Genomic DNA, 10628 nt, shown 5'->3' with positions numbered 1-10628 from the left:
CATGCATGTGGCATGTCTCATTCCTAGGCAAGCATATGGTACAATTAAAATAAACCGCTTGATTCAAAATTATGTGTTGAAAAAACAGCATGTAATGGTTCATTATAACTCACATTGACAGGGAGGAATTTTTTGGCCCAGAGCATGCTTGAAGACATCTTTGCATGTATAGCTTACTTTGTTTCTTCTTTCGGAGCCATTAAATTGTGGATTTAATGGTGTTTCCAATCATTTGGACAATACGTTTTTAACAGAAGTCCTCTAATTCTTCTATTATTCTGTGTTACTTTGTGGAATTCATAGTTGACTCAATATTGGCAAGTTTCCCTATAGTTCAGTAAAAGAGCCCAAACCATAATGTTTCAACCACAGTTTATCTGCCTACATGTATGTATCTATACACACACACACACACACACACACAAACACTTGGCATGAGGTTCTTTTGTTCAAATGTAATTTTCAGTATGTACCACATATCCCATCTCACTTTGCAGAAACACTATTCTTTCCTTGAGTCCTCTGTCCAGAGCATGGGTGACAACCCCATGGTGGCACAATCCAAAAATACAGTGAGGAAAGGGGGAATATGGTAGCTGTGTCTTGGAGGTAGAGAACATGGCCAAGCCAGGGCAATGGGTGATCTCCAGTTGCTTCTACATATTACTTGTTTCATCTGGGAGCTTGAAATTTTGTCTAGAAATACTTACTAGGGCTGCTGTTAAGCACACCTAACCCTGTGCCTCCTGTAATAAATATTGTTGTGGTCCCTGGTCATAGCGCCAAAATTGGACAAACTTTTCAAATCTTGCATGGTGATTGCCTCTGATTTGTCCACGGAAGGGAAGCCCTTCCTGCCTGAAAGGCAGGATTGGCTACTTTTAAAGCGAGAAGAAGCCCATCAGGATAGAGTAGGGGTGTTTGGTGGCAGAGTTTTGCTGGGGAACTTGGTTGTGAGATTTTTGTTCAGTTTAGACTTTGTTGTAGATTGATTTTACTTTGGATTTAGATTTCAGTTTAATCTCTTCATATTTTCTATGCAAATGCTTCTTCTGGACTTGTAAGGGTAATTGCTCATCATTATAATGAGTTCAGCTAAATTATTTTTGCATAAATCCTGATTGTTTTGTCAGAAGAAGTGGGAATTTAGCTAAACTGCAATTAAAGCTGTTTTACACCCAAGTTACTTAAATCCCAAAACAAAACCAACACTTTGTTTCAGTGTCTCAATCCGTCTGGGGCCCTCCATGAAGATACGGCGTTCTTCCAGAAAATTCTCTTTACTTAGACCTAACAAACCATATGAGAAATAACCAGTCAGTCTATGTCTAAGGTCACAAAGTGTGGAGAACGTTGGATTCAAGTAAGGAAGATATGCATCACCGTTGCGTGTGTGGTCCTTCACAAGGTGGTCATAGGCTGGGACGAGCTCCATCTCCCTCATCCAGAGAGGGAATGACATCACTGCCGTGTGTGCAGTCCTTTGCACTCTGACCACAGGCTAGGACATGTCATCACTTTTTAGACTTCTGCATTAATGAAATGCTGTAAGTAATCAGTTTAGTAGAAATAAATTATACAAAAATGAAGAATGTGAAAAGTACAAATTATAGGTCTTTGGCCTTAAATAAAAATTATGAAAATAGGCCTAAATAAAATCAAACCTAGCCAGTGTAATTACACAAGTTTAATTAAAAATTTCAAAGTATTTGACTATTAATAGTATCTGATTTGAGGACATTTTAAACACAAAACCCTCTCCCCTTAAATTGCAGTCTTGTGTATGGCAGGTTTAAAAGAAAACAGAGAAAAAGTGACGTAGTGCCACTTATGTGACTTCTAAAGACAGCAATTTGGTCTGCAGCCTAGCAATTACAGTAAACTTTTGTGCTTTGTTTTTCAGACCGGTTCTTTTTATGTCCTGATTTTTACCTAGTTATAGTACAATACTGTAGGTATAAGTGCCACTTTTTTCTATTTTTTTCTCCCATGTTTAATTAGAGGGGGAGTGAGGAAGGTGAATTGTATGTTTTCTTGTTATTATATAGGTTGTTTACATGTCTCGATAGTCAAGAATTTAGTTGTGGAGATGGAGTTTGTCTTTAATGTTGACTTTTCTTTGTTACGTTAAGCTGGTTTGCTAAACGTAACAATTTGTCTGATTTGTCAAGATGTTCACAGTGATTATCAGAGCTGTAGAAACTTCTTTTGGATAACACTCAATCACTCTCATGAATCCAGGTGGATTTTGAGCGACGGCAAGGCATGATGCCGGCAGAAATGGTGGACGACCCTCTTGCGGCTCAACAATACAAAACAGGGTTTTGTAAATGAACAAACAAAAAACCACGAGGAGTCAAAAATAAATGGGGATAAACAAAGACTAATTACAAAACAGGGGCAGGTAGAACATACATCTACCACCAAACATTAACTATTATAATTGATGGAAAAGTCACCAAACAAGCAGGGACTTAAATACAGAGGGCTAACAAGACTAAGAAGGGGCAGGTGAGATTAAGAAGGGTTGGGAAAACAGGTCACAGGTGAAACAAATTAACTCAAAGGAACTAAACAGGGGAACTGAGAAAACAGGAAAAACAGAATCTAAAACTGGGAGTAACAAAACCAAACATAACTAAGGCTCAAAACAAGACCAAGACCAAACCTGAATACAAAAATCACCAGACACGGGAACTAGAAAAACTCATACAAATGAATACACTAGAAACAAATACAAAAAGAGCAGGTGGGATTCAAACATGGGACAGAAGGGTTCACAGACAACCACGTACTCAACAAGTTGAGCTATGCAGCTGACAATGAACAGGAGAAACACAAAGACAGACAGGAGGGACAGGATGGCCAGTGATTGCTATCCAAACGAGGAAGGGACACAAAAGATTGAGACAACAGGAGCTGACCCTGACAATCACTCATTCGTGATTCATTCATCTTCTATACCCTATATCCTATACAAAGTCATGGGTATCCAGAGCCTTGAAATTCCTTTGGCTATATTACATTTTGGTTGTATTCCACAGGGATTCTGCATAAGAATTTTTGCCTGTCCTTTTTCTTTCCTCTTCTTCTATGTTCAGTATAAGATGATTTTCCCTCTCAGTACTACTTTCCAGAGAAATTACAGGTGATGTTTAAGGACGATCATTTATTTCCAGTAAGGGTGCCCATTTCTTTTTGAATCGTGTTATAATTCGTATCTTTAATACAGTTCCATAAAAAATCTGGTTTAGTTTTGTCCCAAGTAATTCAGGCAAAAGCTAGTTGGAACATGATCAGGTGGAAAATCATGTATAAATTATCTTTAAGTTGGTCTTAAACTATGGTATCAGGGCGCTCAAATCCAGGGTTGTCAACTTTGGTCATTTGGCCGTACACTCATGTATGTAACAGCATTATTACCTTGTAAATAGTCTGCAGGGTTTGCAGACTACCCCAACGCTTTTGATGTAGCAAATTTTTGGTTTATAATAGTATAGTATAGATTTGCCGTGTGATTTCTTGCGTGAGCGTGAGTCAAAAAGCTTGAGTGTTACGTCTGAAGCGTGAGTAGGAACTGACTGCGAGACACACATTTGAATCAATTCCCACGCTCACTCGCCACACTATGTATTTCTCATGCTGAGAAGCAAGGGATAATGGTGCGTTCGATTATCTGTTTCGCCTTCTTATACGCCTTCTTTCCGATGCTGTTGGTGTGCGATACAACTGTCACTACCCAAAATGTTACCCACCGAAAATGTAACTCCCACTACCACGCATGCGCACGCTTACGACTTCTGCGTGATGGCATGCTATTTTCACGGCTTTGCGTCACATTTCATCGTCTGTTGATTTTTGATGAGAACGTCGACAGCGAGAGGAAAGAAGATTTAATCGGTTAGTGATGGAGACCTTCGATTTTTACCCCACTTCAAAAGATTTTATTTCGCACAGGTAATTAATGCCTAATGTGCCTCAGAAAGAGTGACGTAAAATACGGCGTATGGCCGTCAATTTTACAATCAAAGGTGACATTACTTTAATGTTTTTCTCTGTGCTAAATGAAATTGCCATTATGTATTACACCCAGTTCGATATGATGTGAAGTTACTTAAACTAAGCCTTTCTCTCTTTTTTTCTCCTTAATCGTTTCTTTTCTTTAATTGTATCAGTGTAATTACCACACATTCGTGTCATTTATGGCAGCTATGTCTTCTGGTGCTAAATGAAGCGAATTATATTTGTTTCTGACGACCGATTGTTTTATCTTGGGCCAAACCGCACGTCCATGCGTTTGGTTGTTTTAAATGAGGATGAAAAGCGATCTGTCTTCATGGTCTGCCACGATAACCCTGGACCTGGAAATCATCACAGTGTCCGAGGGACAAAGGACAGGGTTATAGCTCGATACTTCTGGTCAAAATTAGATATGGATGTGGCTGACTGGGTAAGTATTGTTAACGATTAATATGCGTTTCATAGTGATAGGCGACATAATCTTTTAAGTCACTGTTCATGATTAATAAAATCGCTTAATCTCCACAATTATCGGTAACCCTTTACTTGACGTGGAACAAATACTTAGTCACTACAGCAGTACAAATCATGAACAGATGTAGTCTCTACTTGAAATTAAAATACCTTTATTTTGCTTTTTTCCCTTTATCAATGTGTGATATGATTTCTCCCTTTGATTACGTAAAATGTCTTGTAAATACCTTGTACATAATTGTAAATATATCGTTTGTGAGTAGCCGAGAATGTTGTCATGCGCAGGGGGGTTGGACGGTGAGTTGACCTTGGGCCCCCAGAGGTTTTTTTCTCCTTGCTGATGAGTTTTTGGTTTCTCTCTTGTTTTCTGGCCTTTTATTTCTGGTTTTGTAATTTGATAAATTTTCATTTTGTTACTTGTTTTATGTTGTGCAAATAAAAGTTCCTCACCGTTGCTTTAGTGTGATTTTTATTTTTTTATTTTTTTAGAAAATGCTGTACATGTATCACAACTCCTTGATAAGCAAAATAAGATATAAAATGACCTAAAGTATAATAAAAAAACAATAACCAGATGTACATGAATTAGGGTAAATAATGTCCATGTCCATAACTAAGGGGAATATTTTTATAGCTTCTTTTCCCTTCATTTTAGCCCAGCAGGCAAAGGACAACGACTTCCTTCTTGAAACACAAGGAACAACTGGCAGAATTTTAATTCATGAATAAAGAACTTATATAAAAAATTAGGATTAGAATATGGGTACACAAGATTGATATACACCCCAATTTCATTATCTTTTCTAAAGAAAAGGCATCTATTCATCAATACCATTGGGAAAACCATACGTAAGATTACGGTAATGCACTAAAAGCAACGCGCACCCAGCTGCAAATACTACAATTGGCAAAGCCGAAGTGACGGCTGAACTAGAAATATAAACATCGATGACCCATCTCACAATACGTGATCAATGCATGATGATACACGACGTCAACGCCCCGAATCACGCAATCACGGTCTGCCGCAAAATGTGAATACATGCGATCTCTCGGAAATTACGAGGTGAGTGTCATTACGTCCGACAATCTACCGTTCGAGCTACCACATCTCGGAATAAACTACAACGAGTTCCTATCCATTAAAAAATTTTCCTGTTCATAAAGAGAATTTAATGTTGTTAGAGATACAGTTCTCTATGGGGTAACAATAAACCTACCTGTTAGATCACCTTGCCTTGATCTCTTTAACACAGCCGTAGGGAAAAATTGCATCCATTCAAGGTTGAAAAAGACTAATAAGAATATTAGAGCATACAGATTAATAAATAGAGGTAATGTGATTTCTGCCAGGTTGGGGGTGCTCGCTGGCTGTCTGCTTCTCACACTCGGGACTAGCGGTTAAACGAGATGTTACAGTCTCTCCGTTATCGCTCTTGCGCCTACGCCCCGTTCCCCAAGGCCACGGACATTAGCTGACTGACATGTCTAGACATGCAGTACGCATTAATCCCCCTAAAAACAGGATGGCTGTGTTTTTACCGATATAAAATAGGGCATTTTGTTAAAAATAACCAGTTAACAATACATAACTATTGCTTTTACCATTCAAAATTGCCAGACCCTCTTTCCTCTCTAGCTAGAAAAGCTTGACGCGTCAGGTGACCCCGTTAAAATTATTGTTAAAAATTGTATTATACCTTAAAACATATTTGAAATATTGCATTAATAAATCCATTTAATGTATTTTATTCTTTTAAAGACTATTGATTCCAATTTGGTGCCATATGCTTTTATCTTGTAGCCGCAGGATAGCGCCATTTCTACCAACTATAGACCGTGGTACGTCTGGGATATTATGCTTAAATTCTTTATTAATTATCATTGGCCATATGCTTTATAACACATTTTATACTTATTTTACACACGTTTACTTATTCTATACACACCTTAAAATTCAGAAAGCTACTTGCCTCAGCTGTGTTCACTAAAAGATATTGGGGTCAGTCCATGCCAAATGAACCAGGGGCATACTGCTTACAGTATCTTCCTCATATAACAAAAATATAGAAGAATATTGGATGTAGGTGTGGTGGTGACCCCACAATTTGGGGTCAAAATCCGAAAAAAGTGTCTGAGGTTGAACCAAAAACTGATTTTTGCAGGTCCATAACTTTGAAGTGCTTCCCCTGAGCTTAATTTTCAGATTCTGAAAGAGCAGGGAAAAGAATGCCAGGAGAGCAATTTTCAACTCTCTATCATGCTTAGAAATGAAGATATGGTCTCCTGAAAACCCTTACAAATTATATGCGCAATTCGCGAGTGCAAAAAAAGGGGCGTGGCACCCAAATTTGAAAGGGCCATAACTTTGGACTGCATCAGAATTTTTCAATAAAACTTTGGGAATTTTCAGTGTTCTCTATAAAATACCAAGTTTTCATCAAAATCAGGAATGCTGCCCATGGAACTTTTCTGGACATTGGTTGATTTGGCACGGACTGACCCATTGGTGTGTGGGGATCGTGGCTCTACGCACAAGCGCGACATGGACCGAAAGTGAGTTTTTTTAACAAGGATTGCCCACGTTATTCCTTGATTCTTGTTGTCGAAATGCTTAGGATGTTTTATTTTAAATAACACCTTGGCCGAAAAGTGTTTCATTACTTAAAAAACGTTATGGTTAAAGGGGCAATTTTATATAAAAAGCAACATGTGTCCCCGTTGGTGTCCCCATTTTGAAATTAGTGCCAACTATTTTTTTACCCATAATGCACTTGATCAGCCTGTAGCGCATGTGCGTAGAGACATATCCCAGCATGCTCTCTCTCTCTTTCTATATGCTCTCTCTCTACCCATGTAGCGTGTGTGCGCAGAGACACGACTCCATAAAACATCATATCCCAGCATGCTCTCTCTCTCTCCCCCATGTAGCGCGACCGTCATCCTCTGTGCCGCGAGACCACTGAGTGTCTATATCACACCATTTAGATGCTGATCCTGTGTATTTCAAAGTTAAAGGAAAAATAACTGAAATGACATGGAATGCTATTTGGTATGCGCTAGATGGCGCCAAAAGAAAAATAATGAATTAATACCAGAACAAGGATAATTGTTTAGTTTTTTGGGGGATATTTTGTGGTTCTTTTCCGGGTTTTGACGTCTTTCGAGCGTATACTCAGGTGTTTTATTTAACTTAAATTAAAATAGCATTATTTGTCTATAATTAAGGTTAAGTCTATATTTGTGATGATCCGTGTCGGGCGAGCAAGCAGAGAGCGGGGAATCAGGGTCAGGTAGACGGTATGCCAGAACAAAGTGGTTTATTCGAGACAAAACGGGGAACTATGCAGGATACACGTCAATGATCGATCAGGGAAACGGACGAAGACGTAGACTGATGTACGCAGAACGAACCGGAAATAGCATCAAACAACTGGGAACAATCAGGGTTTTACACAAGGTTAATGAGGGTGCGTGGCACACAGGAGGATCATACGAGCTGGTCATGACAATATTCTTGGTAACAGAAAAACATAAAAATTGTAAAAATGTAGTGTTTCTGAGGTTTGAATGAATTATTTCTATTTACATTATTTTAAATGGGAAAAATTGATTCAGGTCGCGAATTTTTCGGGTCACAAACGGAATCCTCGAATGAAGTAAGTTTTGAACAGAAAAGCACCTCATTGGACATATTCAGATTATTATAAACAATTTTTTTCTGCTTGGCTTTCCAGTTATTTATGAATAACATTTAAAATAACAGAAGTCTGTATAAGTGCTGTACAATTCCCTTTAATAGGGCAAAATACATGCATAAAATAAATAGAAATTATACACAAATAAATAGATATACAAATAAATAAAAAGGCAAACAAACTGTCATGATCTGCTCCCATCTTGTCCCTGTTTGACCAGCAGAGGGCGCTAGTCATCACGTAATCACATTGTTACCAGCCCTCGTGTCTTAACCATCCACACCTGTCTCCTAGCAGTTCTACTAGGAACTGCTAGCGCTACCCGATCCGCCATTTTGTTTCGCAAGCGCATGGGCAGCAGCAGCTCATTTGCATTTAGGAATACTGATGAGAAACAGCCTGTTCTGAAATAGACTGAAACAGAGGGTTAGAACGGGAGGCAAAAATGTCTAATATGAGAGGTATTTTCAACAAACTACTTTAGAGACATGTTTAGTGGAGCTCATAGACCTATGTTAACTCGTTGAAAAAGGGTATAATATGGGACCTTTAAAGTAGAATTTGTATGAATTTTCCATTATAATGTTAATGAAGTTTGTTTCTCTGTTTCTTAGGAATGGAAGCATTTTGGAGTGGATACAATGTTTTGTTCACACATTGCAGTTGGTTGTCAACATGATCCACAAACAAGTGTCTCTTGCACGTTTCTTGGAAAAGGGGAAAGCAGTTGTCAGTTTTGCAGGTCATCAGTTGCAATTAGACTAATTAGACTTACTCTAATTAAAGATTGTGTGACAAGGTGGTCCCGCACATTTCAAATGATTTTGCGCCTTCTTCAGGTGAAGGACTCTGTGGTCCAAGTTGCAGATGAGATGGCTTGGGATTGTCTCCTGCAAAGTGAGTGGATGAAGATGACTGCTGTCCAAGATTTCCTGCTGCCCTTTGCTGACCATATAAAAACACTTCAAAGAGATACAATGTCTCTGTCTTTGATTGTACCAGCTTCACTAGACTTGATCACTCACCTCTCCCGGTGCTCACAGAGACCTCCGTGTTCTGGCAGACAAAATGAAAGTTAACCTGGAACAACGCTTCAGCTGCTTCCTATTTCCCAGTGAAGCCAAGTTCTCTCCACTTGCAGCTGCTGCTTGCTTTCTTGACCCAACAGTTGCTGGAGATGCTCTCATTGAAAACACAGATGATGGAATCCAGGAACTTTTGGATAAAGCAGAATAATTTGTCCTCAGTGCATCCACATCAACAACACAAGGGAAGGATGATTTGGAAATAGATGATGGGGGTGCATCAGTGAAGGATGCTGAAGAGGTGCCGCCCTCGAAGCGACCGCGATATAGCTTTTTGTCAACCAAGTTGGCATCCTCCAAATTGTCAAATCTACCCAAGGCCAGTGCTGAACAGGAGATGGGGAAATACAAAGAGGAGCTTTCATCATTGAAGATCTCAGATTTTTAACATGGAATAGACTTTTGGTTGGCGCAGAATTCGATGACATATGTCACTTTGAAGCCTCTTGCCCTAGATTTACTTGCAAAGCCTGCATCACAGAGTTTGCCGAGCGGGTGTTTAGTATTACAGGGGACCTGACAAGGGCCCATCGCAACTGGGCAAGGGTCATCTTGGAACTATTTAGTAAATGGAAGGAAAGGCACAGATAAGCTTAGTACTTAGGCCTAAATGCCACACGAGTCCCTTTTTTGTTATTTTGTCATATTTTTGACAAAGGGTTATTATAAGTTGTTTTGCACACAGATGGTTGTTTGATAAGTGTTTGATGCCCAAATAACAAAAATTTTATTAAAATAGGCATATAGTCAAATTTGATGGGTGTTTTGATGCCCTGATAAAAAAAAAAGTACAAGTATGTGTAGTTGATATTTGCATAAAATAAGACCTGTGAATGAAATATGATTGTATTGCACCTTTTCTAGCAAATTTTAGGCATTCATTTTTATGTAGGAAAGAAGTGTGGTAAGTTGGGGGGCGCAGTGGTTATCACTGTTGCCTCATACCTCTGGGACCAAGGTTTGAGTCTCCATCAGGGTCCATGTGTGTGGAGTTTGTATGTTCTCTGCTTGGTGTTTCCTCTAGGTACTCTGGTTTCCCCCCACAGTCCAAAAACATGCTGGGGTCAGTTGGAATTACAAAATTGTGCATGTCTGAGTGACTGGTGTGTGAGTGTGCCCTGTGATGGGTTGGTGTGCCATTCTGGATTGTCATGTGCTCTCAGATCTGTTAAGATTTAAGATTCAAGACTTTTATTGTCATTGTTCAGTTGCCTGGACAACAAAATTAACTGACAGACCACAAAGATGCAAGAAAAGTGACAGAGATATTACAAGATAAAAAAAAGTTCTCTATTACCCCCTGTTACGATCCGGTGAATGCGGGTAAGGCAAACGGGCAGGCAAGCAAGCA

The 10628-nt window shown here is 39.1% G+C and overlaps 1 long non-coding RNA gene across 1 annotated transcript; it reads left to right on the top strand.

Moving 5' to 3' along the window:
* The first annotated feature begins 3270 nt into the window (after positions 1 to 3270).
* On the top strand, positions 3271 to 4948 carry LOC125727084 (uncharacterized). The gene is made up of 2 exons (XR_007388532.1): positions 3271 to 3957; positions 4176 to 4948. It is a non-coding gene; the product is annotated as an uncharacterized LOC125727084 (long non-coding RNA).
* The last annotated feature ends 5680 nt before the right edge of the window (positions 4949 to 10628 follow it).

The sequence above is a fragment of the Brienomyrus brachyistius genome, unplaced genomic scaffold (assembly GCF_023856365.1).
Source record: "Brienomyrus brachyistius isolate T26 unplaced genomic scaffold, BBRACH_0.4 scaffold86, whole genome shotgun sequence".
Lineage (NCBI taxonomy): Eukaryota > Metazoa > Chordata > Actinopteri > Osteoglossiformes > Mormyridae > Brienomyrus > Brienomyrus brachyistius.
Note: the sequence above shows the minus strand (reverse complement) of the source record. Positions and strands in the feature narration are given on the sequence as shown.